This window comes from Protopterus annectens, chromosome 4.part0, assembly GCF_019279795.1.
Source record: "Protopterus annectens isolate FY-2018-M chromosome 4.part0, PAN1.0, whole genome shotgun sequence".
In the NCBI taxonomy this organism is placed as follows: domain Eukaryota; kingdom Metazoa; phylum Chordata; order Ceratodontiformes; family Protopteridae; genus Protopterus; species Protopterus annectens.
The window spans coordinates 1,241,609,291-1,241,625,240 of NC_056733.1; the positions used below are offsets into that span (position 1 = coordinate 1,241,609,291).

Below are 15,950 nucleotides of genomic sequence, written 5' to 3' on the forward strand. Positions count from 1 at the left end.
CCTTATGTTAATATGTACTGCATTTTATTATGGTTCTCAATTTATTCATAAATGAAATTTTGCATTTATTTCTTAATTGCCATTAACAGTTTTAAAGCTATGCTGTTATGGCCACGTATTACTTGATCAACTGCCTTTTTATATTTATTTTATGCAATGTAAGTAAAAACAGGGTTTTGCTGGTGCACTTGTTTTCTCTGAAATGTAATCCGGCCTATCCTTCAGGATACAACTGAAAGAGAAGCTCATCTACAAAGGTTTTCAGAAAAGCATGGTGCCAGATCTGATCACTGTAGTTTCATTGTTAACATGTTTTAGGCAGTTGCATTATACAAAAAAATGAAGGCATTTATAACTGCATTCAGACAAGTAGTTGTAGTCTCTTGGTTTTACTCTGAGTCAGAGGATAAAATGGTCACACAAACAATTCAGTAAAAACTGCAAGGAAAACACAGCCAATCTAGAGTCTTCACTGTATATCTGAAACATCCTGTAGTGGAGGCCCATGTAATATATGCAAATTACTCCTTAAGTATATACTAGTGTTTCAGCTACAATGCTTCTGAATGCCCATATCTTTTTACTTTTAAAGTATTTATGGATACAGCCAGTCCAGTAAAGCCAAACTCCACTGGATGGCGACATGCCATGTTTTTGAATTTTTATGACCTCATCAGTACAACATAATTGGATTATTTGGCTATACATTAGAAATACAGAGCTTGAAATCAAGCCTGATATCAATGGCATCTATATTACAAGGTCGAATACTTAGGTGATCGAACACCTAAACATCGAACTTGTAATATCAAACCCAAAAACGTTGAACGGTGCAGGAAAACACGTCGGTCGGCCACGGAAAAAAAAATAACTTTACACCCAAACTAAGTGGGGAGGCTTCACCCCCGCACAACCCCCAATATGAGGGGCTGTGCCCCCCCACACACCCCAACTAAATATACCAACTCTGAGATCGCTCTACAGTAGACAAAGTGGCAAAATCCAGTGAACAGCCAAGGAAAATCTTTCCCTGCATTAAATCCGCTGTTCTGTGTTTTTTGTTTTCAATATTACAAGTTCGATGTTTAGGTGTTCGATCACCTAAGCATTCGATCTTGTAATATAGACCCTGTCAGTGAGCATTAGGGTACCTGCAAAATATCTCAAATAACGTCCAAACAGACAAACTATTTAGTAAAGACTGCAAGAAATACCCAGCAGCACTCTGTAGACTTCTAAAGTCTGCTTAAATGTCACCTTTATATGCAAACTTTTCCTGTGCTTTTATAATTATATTTCATTTCTATTTCAGACATTGCACCTGTATACCACTTTGCTGCCCAAAATCCATTGCAGCTCACCTTAAAATATCTGTTTAGATCCATCTCCAAGCAGAATCACATATTGCCTTAAATTTACTGTTTGATTCTTGGGTACACTTCTTGTGACAGCTATGAACACTCCCTGACTATAGTACTGTCCACATGTGCTACGGACAATAATAAGGGTAATGACATCCCCAGTGCTGATTGTATACCTGTCTACTGGTTGTACAGTTTCAGCAGCCCTACTGGCTGACCTGAGTGTACAGGAATTCTCATGAGCCACCGTATGTATAACTACTTTATTGAAGGGGTCCAATCAAAGTGCTACACTAAACACAACATCGGTACATGTGGTTTGTCCCTAGCCTGTACTAAGCCACATACGTCCCCTTACATTCTAACTTCTCTTTTCATTCCAACTACATACAGTTTCTGTAGCAAGGCACTGTAGCTTCACAACACAGGAATTTGTTCTGTGCATGCATGCAGACTTATTGATTCCTGCTGAAACTGGTTGGTGTCTTACTTTGCTGCCCTTGTGGCCATATTCCTCACCCCCCCACACACCTGTCACTACCTTCACAGTAGTGGATCTATGCCCACAACTGCCCATTTCATGGTACACTCTTAAAAACACTTTATGCAAATATAACTGCATAGTATAATGACATAACCTTTTACATGCCATGACTTGTTAATAGTATTATACAGCTTACACAAAGTTTGTAGTGATCCATGCTCTCAAAATGTCCTTACTACCCTTTCTTATCCTCTACTTATAAACAACACAAAACCAGAGTTAAAGTGCAAAGCTACAATTACAAACATCAGTACTTAACTACCTTACTGAAACTGCTTACTGCCTTCTTGGTGCAATCACGACTCTACCAAAATGTTTCAGTCCTACTCATTATTATAAAACAGGGACTAGACTGTCTGTCTAACAGCCCCCCCCAACACACACACACACACACACACACACACACACACACACACACACACACACACACACACACACACTGCAACCTACTTACTCAGCCAAAACATTGTTACCATGCTAATTAATCAAAAAGGAACAAGTAGAATAAACTGTCTCACTAGAGGCACCCTCAGAGAATACCACGCAAGATTTTCCTTATCTTATTGCCTTCCATGACCTTCCTAATTCTCAAAATGTACACTCAGTACAATCTTCTCCCTGTAATGGAACATGCCACTGATAATCAGTCTCCCAAAGTTAATAACCAACAACTGGTTTTACTATCTAACCCACGCAGAATTTTCAGGCAATGAACGTGCTCTCCTGCCCTAATTCTAATTTCATACAACAACAACCAAAACATTAACCATCATCCCCACACCTTCCCAAAGGACCTTATACCATCCTCCGTAACATCATTAGCCATATTAAATAAAAAAGTTGACACCCTCAGTACACTAAACTGACTACAAAGTTTCCTTTACTATCCTGCCTACTGAAACATTCTGAATCCCAAACCCATTTCATCCCAGAAAGTATTCACTTTCTTAAACATTTAAAAAGTTTCTCAGATTCACTAACAGACTAATGCCCCCCCCCCCCAAGTAAACATTCTCTTTCTGTGTGTCTGTCTAGAGTTGAATCCAGGCCTATTGTCCCACCTAAACATTAATAATCCCTTTACTAATTCAAACAATTCCTCCAGTCTAAAAACAGCACTTGTCAATACAGGCATTACTGTTCACTTACTTTCAACCTAGAACAGATATACAACAATTCCACTCCCACCCTTCTAATCTTCCAACCAAAGCATAACAGAATGCCCTAATTCTGAAAAATAAGATCACCATCTCTGACTGGAATCCTATATTGTTAGAATAAAACCCTAGGATTGTAGCTACGTCCCTCACCATTACTCTTGTCTCCCTAAAGAACAGATACTTCCCAAAAATAACCAGACTGAAAAGTAATGCACAGTTAGTGACTAACCAAATAACTTAAAGCCTAGCATGAACTAAGAGATGAAACCTAGAGAGTGTGAAAAAGAACATACTCATCACCAAAAAGCAGAAAATATGTCACTAAAAAACGTACCCAGAAAGACAACCAGAAGGCAAAAAAATAGCTTCCTAAAGTACACCCAAACTGTTCTCCAAAATAACTAGAAAGTTTTTGAACTCAGTCACTAAAATTCAAAGATGCTTCTCTCTATAACAAAAAAAAATAATAATAATCTCATGATCTCTAAAGAGTCCTCTAGCTTTCCACACACCAACTCATCTTCTTAAAGAGCACAGATACATTTACTGGATCTTCCATCCAACTCCCACATTCTATTTCAAGAAAATAAAATCAAAAGAAACAGAAAAATTCCTAGGAGATAGTTCCTTCTGATGTCCTATTGGTGCTGATGGTCTGTACCCATGCCTCACTGTATTATACTGTGACTATATCTTCTAACTACTTAAACACCACTGCAATGTCTGACTGCTAACAACTGCAGGTCTGCGGCATTCAGGGATAAAGTCCTGACTGCGGAGCAAGCGAGTCAAGTTTGATTAGCAACTCAGATGTCTATAGGTATTGGCTGGGAAGGATTTAGAGTGAGTGGTTACTGCCACCTCACCCATCCTGGAGAAAGGGAAGCAGTTCTGCCTCATTATATGGGCAATACCTTGCAGAAGCCCTAGGTTTTGCACTCAGTAAAGTCTGTGCTTCCCAAGCCCACCATGTCTTACTCAATTTAAACCTTTAAGCTGAGGTGATCTCAGTTTGCTGAGGCCCTAGTTCCTTTGGAAGATAGCAATAGTGGAGTTTTGAGGAGCTGCTGAGAGGGTAGGGGTGTTCCCAGAGAACAGGTAGGTTGTATGTCAAATGCTTACTACCTGAATGTTGCTAGTGATATTCCTGGGAAGGACAAACAGACCACAGCCAAGGAATGCTTGGTTACGATTCTTCTGCAACAGATGGGCTGGATGTGAGTGGGTAGAGGAGTCACTGTGCAAACATCTGTGGGAAAAAATAACAAATGAATGCCAGGTCAATGGAAAATAATAATTGTTAAACTGATACCTAAAAAACCCAGACCCTCTTAAACTATTAACTTCGTGCCAATATCCATCTTACCTACACTAGACAAAATACTGGTAAAACTAGTATACAACCAAATAACACAGCATATCCAAAAGTGTTTAATTTACTCTCTTCTCGTCACTGTGGATTTTAAGCAGGTTGAAGCATGATCACCATACACATTTTTACAATGACATCATTCAAAGCATGAACAAAAGACAACTCACAGACTCCATATTCATATACCTCACACAAGCATTTGATATGGTAGATAATACTATCTTGACAAAATTGATGCTTTCATCAGGAATTAGTCTCTAGGCAATGCAATATTTTAACTCATTCCTATCCAATCAACATTTTAAAGTACAAAACAAGGATCACTATGTCTCCCTCTTCCCAAATCTCATCCTCAATACCAAAAAAAGTCTGTGCTTTTAAGAACCCACCAATGATTAACCCCCCACCTCCCAAAAAAAAAACAATTGAGCTATGAAGCAACTTAACCAAAATGAAAAAGAAAACTGACCACACTCCAAGCCCCTAAAAACCAAATATGCAGATTCATAACCCTTTTACCACAAAGAAAGCACCATTGCACCATACTGCAGACTCTCACTGGCTTCTTATTAAATACAAACCAATGCTGCTAATAGCCCTTTTAGTATTTAAGTTTCTCAACTTAATTAGTTTCTCCATCTTTACTGGAAGACTTTCACAGTGGTCAGAACCCTAACACCCTTAGACCTCCCTCTTCCCAGTCTACTGCTAATCTACATATACCATGTAATAAACAAAAGTCAAATGACCATCCATTCTCATTTGTAGCTTAAAGAATGTGGAAAGAACTCTCACAACATATCATATCCATTCCTCCATGACCTTAATTTTGAACAAAAGTAAAGAATAGTTTATTCAGTGATGCACAGTGCAAGTGCTTTCTAGCTGGAGAAATCACTTAAATACACTACCACTGAAGTCACTTATAGTCATGGACACCACATCTAAATGTCCTATGTAGCCAAGTACAGAGAGACACACACCCTTTAATACATTCTACTTAGTGCCTTCTTTCCACCCCTCTGGACTATGCTTCTTAATATCTAGTCTGTATTCTCTCCCTGCTTACTACTACTCTCTAGGATGTTCACAGCTACATTTTGTACTGTATATACTGTAAATGCATTGAAGGATTCTTAAAAGAAGAGTGAATATGCAATACATTCCCTTTCTGGGAATGGCTCAGTATACATTGTTAACCTTCAATTTAAATCAATATATATACTTTTTCTTATATCTAGTTGTTACAAAAACACATTAGAAAAAACTTATCTATTTGTATAATCTTTTTTTTATTGCATCCCCAGCCCAAATCTGAGAATGATATTCATGTTTAAGAATGTTTAGCATAAACAAAACCAATGCATAAATAATTCTATAGAGTGTGCTATTTAGTTTGAATGGATGATTGTAGTTACAATACATTGTGGTGACTGGGTTAGACAAGATCAATTGACTGGAGGGCAGAATTTCTCTCTGAGTGATGACTGTAGACCTCAGCAAATTTCAAACTGATCAGATTTTTAAAGTGTTGAAGTCATTTAATGCTATTGTAGAAAACAGTTTAGCTACTGTTGTAGTATCTTGAAGATATCTACCCTGCTAAGCAGTCTAAAAGTCTACACCTGAGCAATGCGTTATAATTATAAACCAGCTGCAACAAGAAGTTACAGAATCTTAACATAAAGGAACAAGCTGGAGTAGTTAACGAGAATCTCTGCCTGAACTACTGCGAAAGTTCAGCCTTATTCATTGTTTATGTAGTGTTTTTGGAAGCAGTTGGCACCTCCTTCTAGCAACTATGGTCTTTTGTTCTGCCAGTGACTGTGCCAGTTTTGAAGACATTTTAATGCACTGTTGTTGAAAACTTTTTCTAACCTCTATGCGGCTGTTTAAAATAACTTGTGTATGGTGGTTCTTATGGACATCTTTAATTGATTCAGACTGCATTTTAGGCAGTGCTATAAAGTATAGTGGTTGTGAAAAAAATGCAAGCTGGTCCCTTGCATAATGCATTCAGTATTTGCACAGTTTTAATTAAAAAGAATTGCGAAGTCTGGCAGTTGGTCTAGGTGGTTATGGTTGTGAACTGTAGTTCCTGTGGTATAGGTTTTGATTTCTTTAGTCATTGTTTACTTACGGTGTGACCGTAAGCAAGTTATTTAAATAAACAGTGATTTGGAGCAACTGAGAATTTGGCCTAGGCTTGTCAATGGTCTCCTGACTGCAAGCCTAGTAACTACCTATGAACCAGGCTTTTGAGTGATTGAGCATTGTCCATGTTACAGGTATGAATGGCTAAGAGGAAGCCTGAAGGCATACCACATCAGTCAGCATGATTGATTTATTACTTCGCATTACTATAATCACTTTTTTTCTGTTTTGGCTTCAGTAATGCCAACCAATAAACCTGGCATGTTAATTACCAGGAACTATAAATATTTTATTTCTGTTGGAAACTAAAAATGTAAAGTATTTTGTCTTGCACCCCATGAGAACATCTTAATTTTTTGTTTGATTTGAATAAATCTCACTCCAGCTATTGAACTGATGTGTTAAGTTGCACTCAAGCAATGCAAGCAATGCAGCAAAAAAAAGAAGTGGCAGACTAAAGTGAAAATAACATACCTCAAGAAAAAAAAATATATAATTTTGTGTTTTCCTTTAATGGTTTGTCTCACCATGACATACATATATATATATATATATATATATATATATATATATATATATATATATATACACACACACACACATATATATTAATTCAAAGAAACAATTGAGTCCCTGGAATGGGAACATGGAATCAATATAATTCAACCAGAAAAGCAAATCCAGCATCCAACAAAGTTCCTAATGATTTATTAAGAAGCTTACACACATAAAAAGAAAAATCAGACTACCGTTTCACCTTCATGGTCTCATCAGTGTTAAGTAGTTAAAGTAAAGAATGTATTTAAATAGGAAATGACAAAGTCACATGCCCAAAAATCAAATAATTTCATTCATGTTAGCTTGATATAAGTTACCCAGGTTAACAATCCTCAGTTGTTCACAGTCATTCAATATTTTATTCTCCCAGGTGTTATTCAGAGACCTGTGACTAATAGAGTCATCTTATAAACAAGGAATGCCCATGCTATGTTTATACAAAGTGCTATGATGATGTTTACATTGTATATGGCTTAAATGAAGTGAAATGCATTATTTAAAAGGGCCAAAAGTTTGCCTTACATAAAAATGCAAGCCCAGACAGTCATATAAATCACACACGTGGCACTGCATTTTATCAAAGTTTGAAAACTGAAACAGTTTGGTAAATGTTTGTGTCTCTAATGAGTGCAGCTCCATACTTGCTATGATTGAACAGCACTGCCTTAGTAGACATGTAATCGTTCACAGATAAGTACTAGTCTAACTGCCCTTGTGGACCATTTTAAACCTATCCAATGACTTTTTTATGAGATTCAAACTCTTTATCTTGTATTTGTGAGGAAGACTTTTTAAGCATTATGCCACTCCCTCCCAAATTATTAGTTATGTGGATTTGAAGCATCAGCTGTCCTTTTCTCAAAACTCCCTGTGCTTACACTTTGTGCCACAGAAAAAGTAATTCTCTTCCAGGGTAACCTCTGAATCTTGAAGGTACTAATAAAGTGTGGTGTTGTGATTGGCTTGTTCAAATTCAGTTTGGAGTTATGATTCAATAAATCAGACCTAAGAAGACCCTCAGTTGATGCTAAAGCTTTCAACACATTATTTCTCGTGTAACCTCCCAGAAAGAAAATGATTAACAAATCATCCACTTTGTACTTAAAACTCCTCTGTATTACTGTAAATTCTCATTTCTGTGAAACTGAGAGTCTAGAATACTTTAAACATGTCTAGAATGAAACCTACTGGAGAATTTGTGGAAAACATTTAGAAAAATCATAGTCCATAATGTACCATCAATAGTCATAGAAACATCTAGAAAATGTACTGCTGATGATCAGAGTCTGTACAGCAACATCTAGGAAGGAAAGGACAAAAACATGAGGCAAAATCAGGGATGTTCTACTAAATAACTAAGAGGTATGCTGTATAGTAATAGCCAATAAACATATGTGTGCATGGGTGCACACATTCACATATTCAAAGCTTTTCCTACTGTTCATGTTAATTTATGCTAGGAAGGGAATGTAACATCCCCCTTCCCTTCTAGGGTTGCCATCCATCCTGTTGTCAGTGTGACACTAATAGGTTGAGCTACCTCATACCATTGTGTGGTCTGTAAAGCAGTGGGACTTTAAAAGTCTTGCTGTTCAGTCATGCCCAATCACCATGGAAAAGCCACAAATACTTCTGGTTTTTCCACAGCAATTCGGTTAGGTCACCAACCTAGAACTTTAGGCAGAGCTTTTCCCTGTTAAGTCTGGGTCTTGTACATCATGCAATTGGCTGCAACTCGTGAAGTGGGGGGGGGGGTTAAGCCAGGAAGAGTCCTACAAAGGTCGTGGCTGTAGAGCATTTTTAGTGCTTCTACTGCTGCTAATAGAACATTAGGATTTTACTTTTCTCTTTTTTTTTAGGTGGCAAGCCAATCTAGCAAGTCAGCTTCTCAGCTACTCCATCAGGTAGGAAGTCAGGAAGCTGTAGTTACCACCTGCCCTTATTTTTCCAGAACTTCCAAATTTAGCAAACCAGAAAAAAAGATATCCTGATATTTCAAAGAAAGAAATATATTTGTTTCTTCTTCTTCTATAGTGTACAGAAAAATTTTCTGCGCGATATAGATTAAAAAAATATTATGCACCACTATATGGAGCAATATGAAGAGCTGAAGCTTCAGCAACAATAATAAGCCTATGAAATAAACCAAAAACAATTATTTTACAGCGACTTGAAAACATGGGACTGTTAATGTTACATTTCACTAAGGAACATCCCACTTGACTTCTGGCTTCTAAAATAAAAATGATCTTAAAATGATGATACCTCAAAGTTTATTACATGCCAGTAACTGTATTAGGAACAGTACATGCAGATTATTTAAGTAATCTTCTTTTCCTTAGCATATTATTATTACATGATTATTCTCTCATTCCATAAACTTCAATATATGAAATGAGACAACAAATGAAATGATTCTTGGGGTGTGGCAGTAGGCCTCTAATTTTCATTGTTTTCAGACACGATAATTTGTCATGTTCAGTATGATTTTGATGAAGTGCATTCTACAGTGAAACAAGTGTTAGCTAGCAATAATACAAAAAGTCAGACAATGTAATACAGAAAGACATTTATGCTGCTGTAAAAAGACAAAACATGTTCAAGAACAAATTCAAGATCAGAAAGTCAGAAAGTTGTATTTAGTTCTACAGCAGAGATGGTAAGGGAGACAGCTAGAAAGGTGCTTGGTTTGACATCTGGACAGAGGAAGGAGGACAAGGAGACCTGGTGGTGGAATGAGGAAGTACAGGAGAGTATACAGAGGAAGAGGCTGGTGAAGAAGAAGCGGGATTGTCAGAGAGATGAAAAAAGTAGACAGGAGTATAAGGAGATGAGGAGCATGGCAAAGAGAGAGGTGGCAAAGGCTAAGGATAAGGCATATGGAGAGTTGTATGAAAGGTTGGACACTAAAGAGGGAAAAAAGGACCTGTACCGATTGGCTAGACAGAGTGAGTGAGCTGGGAAAGATGTGCGGCAGGTAAGGGTGATAAAGGATAGTGAGGGAAACGTGCTCTCAAGCGAGGAGAGTGTGTTGAGCAGATGGAAAGAGTACTTTAAAGGGCTGATGAATGAAGAGAATGAAAGAGAGAGAGAGAGAAGGTTGGATGATGTGGGGATAGTGAATCAGGGAGTGAAACAGATTAGCAAGGAGGAAGTAAGGCAGCTATGAAGAGGATGAAGAATGGAAAGGCTGTTGGTCAGGATGACATACCAGTGGAAGCATGGAGGTGCTTAGGAGAAATGGCAGTGGAGTTTTTAACCAGATTGTTTAATGAAATCTTGGAAAGTCAGAAGATGCCTGGGGAGTGGAGAAAAAGTGTTTTCGTACCTATTTTTAAGAATAAGGGTGATGTGCAGAGCTGTAGTAACTGCAGAGGGATAAAACTAATCAGTCACAGCTTGACATTATGGGAAAGAGTAGTGGAAGCTAAGTTAAGAAGGGAGGTGATGATTAGTGATCTGCAGTATGGTTTCATGACCAGAAAGAGCACTACAGATGCGATGCTTGCTCTGAGTGTTGATGGAGAAATATAGAGAAGGTCAGAAGGAGTTGCATTGTGTCTTTGTGGATTTGGAGAAAGCATATGATAGGGTGCCTACAGAGGAGTTGTGGTATTGTATGAGGAAGTCAGGAGTGGCAAAGAAGTATGAAAGAGTGGTACAGGATATGTATGAGGGTATTGTGACAGTGGTGAAGTCTGCCGTGGGAGTGACAGATGTGTTTAAGGTGTAAGTGGGATTACATCAAGGATCAGCTCTGAGCCCTTTCTTATTTCCAATGGTGATGGACAGGTTGACAGACGAGATCAGACAAGAGGACCTATGGACTATGATGTTTGCAGTGTCATATTGGCCACACCCACACTTCCCACCTTGTTCCCTTACAGCCAACAAATGCAAACTAAAAAGTGCAGATTTCTGGAAAAAAGATCATGCTAATAATTATGTAGGCCAGGGATGAATAACTCTGCTGATAAAATGCATTCCCAGCATGGTAACTATAATTTTGCTCCACATATCTTTATAATTTCTAGTAAAACACTGAGAATTGCAATAAACAATATCATATCATACTTTACAGTTTCTATTCTTTAGAATTATAGGCACTAAGCAAATTGTGTTTATATATATATATATATATATATATATATATATATATATATATATATATATATATATATATACATATATATATATATATATATAGATAGATATAGAGATATATATACACATATACATATATACACATATATATATATATATATATATATATATATATATACACACACACACATATATATATATATATATATATATATATATATATAGATATAACTGTATGTCTCTGTCTCTCTCTCTCTATATATATATATATATATCTCGAGAGAGAGATCTAGCTGTAGAAAGATAGAGGAAGACGTTTGTATATTTAACATCGTTAAGGGGAGTTTTAACGTTTTACTTAAAACATCTCACGTGGATATGACTCTAAGCGCATGCGCAAGCGTTATGGGCAGCAGCACAACCCGGAAGTAAAAGTGTATCATCTTGACACGTAGCAGAGAAGGTAAAGAGTTTTAATGGAATAAAGAATTTGAGTAAGTTTGTGTTTGTATTAGCAATGGGCGTAGTAGGAAAAGACTAAAGTCTATGGGTGTTTTTGGTTCTCGTCTTCTTCAGGCTTTGGTCTCCGAGAGTCTTTTGCTAGGTTTGGATGTAACTGTGTTTTTTTTTGCTTTCTGCAGTTAAGTCTTACAGCTACAGCCGGTTTGGTTGTACCTTATTAAGAACTTAAATTTAGCAAACACATGACGTAATTATTTCGGTCCTGTGTCATACACGTGTTTATAATATGCTAGTGTGGTTTATACTATTTTAAGTGCGCTTTATTTCTTTGTGTCATTTAGTACATACGTCTTAGCAAGTCGGGGATAAATATCAACAGAATCAGGGACACTTAAAATATTAGAATTATTAACCTCAAACAACAGAATAAGAGTGTGCGTTAATATGCATTTTGTGAAGTATATTAATTATCCTCATTATCTCTTTTAAGTGTAATTCACCACCTTTTTCCAAAAGTCATCAGTTTTACGAGGATCAGGAAGTGTTCGGACTCGGGAGGTGTGTTGTTGGGAACTTAAATGTTATTAGTAAATGCTGTTTTCAAAACTGGATAGTTGTGTAAAAGTCAGTAATTAAAAGCAGGATTTTTCACGTGATACGTTTTAATGGTTTCAAAATAAAAGGAAAAAATTTGTATATTTTTTACTTTGCACTTTCTAGATTGCTTTACAGTATTCTACCAAGATTTCTATTTTACAGATAAAGTGTGTAAGGTTATTAGTTTTAAATGAAAGTCTGTAACGATAGTAAGGTGAACCACTTACAGAATGGTGTACTTATTGGTGAATGCTATTCTGCTGCAGTGGTTAAGTTTTGGGTACTAGTAAGGTAGCTAAATGACAAGTCACCATAATGATTGTGTCATTCAGGTTTTTGCATGATTTGCCTGCCATGCTCTAATTCTTGCAATTATTTAATGAGTGTAGACCCATATTTGGTGTAATTGAACAGCATTGCCTTGCTAGATGTGAAATAGCAAACTTCTTCCTTGACATTCAGGCCTTGATTCATTATTATTGATAGTGTTGTAACTAACGTTTTTTTTAATACATTTAATTGGATTGAATGCGTTTCTTACGTATCAGGTCTTCAGCATATCAAAGGATTTGGATAAATAGCAGTCAAAATTCCAAGAAAAAACAGCCCAAATCCACCGTTCGATAAACAATTTAAAATAGCTCAGGACATAAATAGCATAAATCAGCAAAACAAAGCTTTTGAGTAAAAAACTCATCTTCAGTGTTTGATAAAATTGTCCTACCATAGCATAAACATATGTACAGTAACACAGCCAATCACAATACAAACGTAATAATAGCAGCAATTACATCTTTAAAGTGCCCTACATCTTATAAAAATTCCATAAAACTTTCTTAAAACTAAGCCTCATTAAGGCTTATATTTTATCATGTTTATCTTTTAAAAATGGGTTTTATGCCGTTATAAACCTGGGCTGCGGTGGTGGTGCTGCGTTAGCGTTGTCGCCTCACAGTATGACGTTGTCCTGTTCGATTCTCAGCTAGAGCGTCTTCTGTGTGGAGGCTGCGTGAATGGGCGTACCTTCGTTGCAGGTTGTGCGTCAGAGCTGGCAACTCGGCACCTAAAAATGTACTGTCAATCATTAGCGGACCGGAGTTCTGCTGTGGCAACCCCTAACCGGGAAAAAGCCAAAAGACACAACATTAGCATTTAAACCTGGCATGTGATCAGCTCTAAAAAAAAAAAATAATCCATTTATATTCGGCCAACTTTGTTTTATTTATTAAATCTCCCCCATTTTTATTTTTAAACAGTACTTGCAAAATTCTAAATCGGAATTTATGTTCAACACCTACTGTTGCTACATGCTTAGCCAAAGTATTCGTAAGGACATTTCTACGAATGTCCGAACGATGTGTGCTTATTCTCTCTCTCTTTTTTTGTTTTACCAATATAAAAATGGCAGCACACACAGTTAGCAAAATAAATCACATTTTCTGTGTTGCATGTTCCAGCACCTCTAAATTCAAACAGCTTTTGACTAATTGGGTGCATACAACATAAATCCATATTAATATCTGCACAATGTGTGCAGTTATAGCATGGTTTAGTGCCAAATTTACTACATTATCTCTCCTTATGTCCTTATAGCATAAATGTTGCTTTAGGTGGTGGTGTCTCACCTAGTACTTTCAACCACTTTGACTGGACGCAGGTATAGTCCAGTTCTTTTTAATTAATTGCTTAACAAGACCTGTATGTTGATTATATTTCATCATATAGTTCAATTTATTCGTACTTCTATTTAATTCAGCTATCTTCACCACATTATCAGCATTGCCGCTCAGGTATGGTCTGGGCATATCATTCCTTAACCCAGCAACTATTCCCTTCATTTGTTTATTATAACCCCTCTCCATAAAAAAAAGTCTGCTATCTCATTCATCTCTAGCTGAAAAGTTACGTCTTTCGTGCAAAGTCTACTAGCTTGCATAAGCTGCCCTTTTTATCAACCCTTTAAAAATTAAAACATTTTTTTTACTCAAGCTTTGTTTTGCTGATTTATTTTGTTTATATCCTGAGCTATATTAAATTGTTTATCAAATGTTGGATCCTGGGCTGTTTTTTCTTCACATTCATTTATAATTGCTGATTTGGAGAACTCAGTATGAAAAGGCATTGGCAAATGATTGCATATATGTAAGTAGGTTGGTCATTAGAGTTCCATTTGGAAATTTTCTTGTCAGCCTGACAAATTTCTGTAGCAGTTTCCTGGATCCAGTAGTTTTAATAATAAATGAGCTGTAGCTGTTGGTGGAGATTGCAGATTTGTCCATAACAGTGCTTTCCTACAAAGAACTTGGCCCAGGAAGGTATCATGACAGAGTTGGGATTATTTTCTCATTCTACGTTTGGTGGAGGAATGTTCAGTATGGAGTTGTGCCAGTTCATAGTATGAATTTTTTTTTTTTTTTTTTTTTTTAAGAAATCAACAAATTTGGCTTAATTTTGGAACACTGCCAAAAGATGACATCATCTGCTTTGTTAGGATAGAGCTACTAGATTAACCAGGACAGGCAAGACAAATTAAGCTAACTTGTGGAGAATAGAGTAGCTGTTATATTTTTTGCTCCATGCAGCTTATCCTTAGCTGCTCTTAGGGCCAGTTCATGCCCACTAGGTTTCCTGAACCATGATCTAACTCTGACCCATGTTCAGGGCCACTGAAGAAGGAGACTTCTGAGGGGGATGTTGCACTGCTGGTGAGAGATGTTTTCTGCTTAAGACATATTCTCCATCCTCGCTTGCACTGATCCTGCTCGGGGGAGGGATGGCATGTAGTGGACTTGTGCCATATCATTCACTCTTGCATGTGCACCTCACCAAAACCCCCACTCCACGTATGTATACAGCACTCCATGTGCGTCCCTGGCATCCACCAGGAATAAACCGAGAAGCTGTGCTCAAGTGTGGGCTGTACCCCTCAGTGCTGGGCATACTCATCCTCTGCCTGCAACATTAAGCACCTGAGCTTCTAATTGATCTGTAGCTGTGTGGATCATAATCAGTGCTTTATCCCTCTCCACCAGGGCAAGGTACTTTTTGTCACACTTTGGGAATGAAAGTTATATAGAGAGGATCCACTCCAGTGAAGTTATTTGCTGTGAACAGCACTTTGAAATATGCACAGAAAAACAAAGCTAAATAATTCCTTATTAATAAGAGAATATTTCAGTGACTTTTTTTGTTACAGCCAGGATAAAATTCTATGAACAAGGTTGGGATTTTATGATGGAACTTCCCTTAGAATAGACCCAATGGTAAGGGACTTGGGAACTGAGGTTGACAGTAACCTGAATTTTGATCACCATGTGTCCATGGTAGTGAGTAAATCCTTCTATGTGGCACAATTTATAAGTAATTGCATGGAATCCAGATATAAGGAGATCATAGTCCCACTATATTTAGCCCATATTAGACCAATAATCTAGTACAATGCACTGTTCGGAAGGTACCTGATGAGGCATTTGCAACAGCAGGAGCATCCACAAAGGTTCCTTGCTAAAAGAATATAGGGTGTAAATAATATGCATTATGTGGACCACCTCAGAGCCCTATCCCTGTACTTTGTCTGCTACAGAATACTGAAAGGCGGTCTAAGCCTAATGTACAAGCATTCTCTGACCTTGCCCTGA

The 15,950-nt window shown here is 37.2% G+C and overlaps 1 protein-coding gene across 3 annotated transcripts in view; it reads left to right on the forward strand.

The window, feature by feature from the left end:
- The first annotated feature begins 11,626 nt into the window (after positions 1-11,626).
- Positions 11,627-15,950, forward strand: part of YIPF5 (Yip1 domain family member 5) — a 315,397-nt gene continuing 311,073 nt past the window's right edge. The window contains exon 1 of one of the 3 annotated variants that reach the window (XM_044069146.1): positions 11,627-11,716. The gene's annotated coding sequence lies outside the window, so the exon portion shown is untranslated. Of the gene's footprint in view, positions 11,748-11,795; positions 11,858-15,950 lie in introns of those variants that run through there. The other 2 variants (XM_044069147.1, XM_044069148.1) reach the window with 2 other exon arrangements.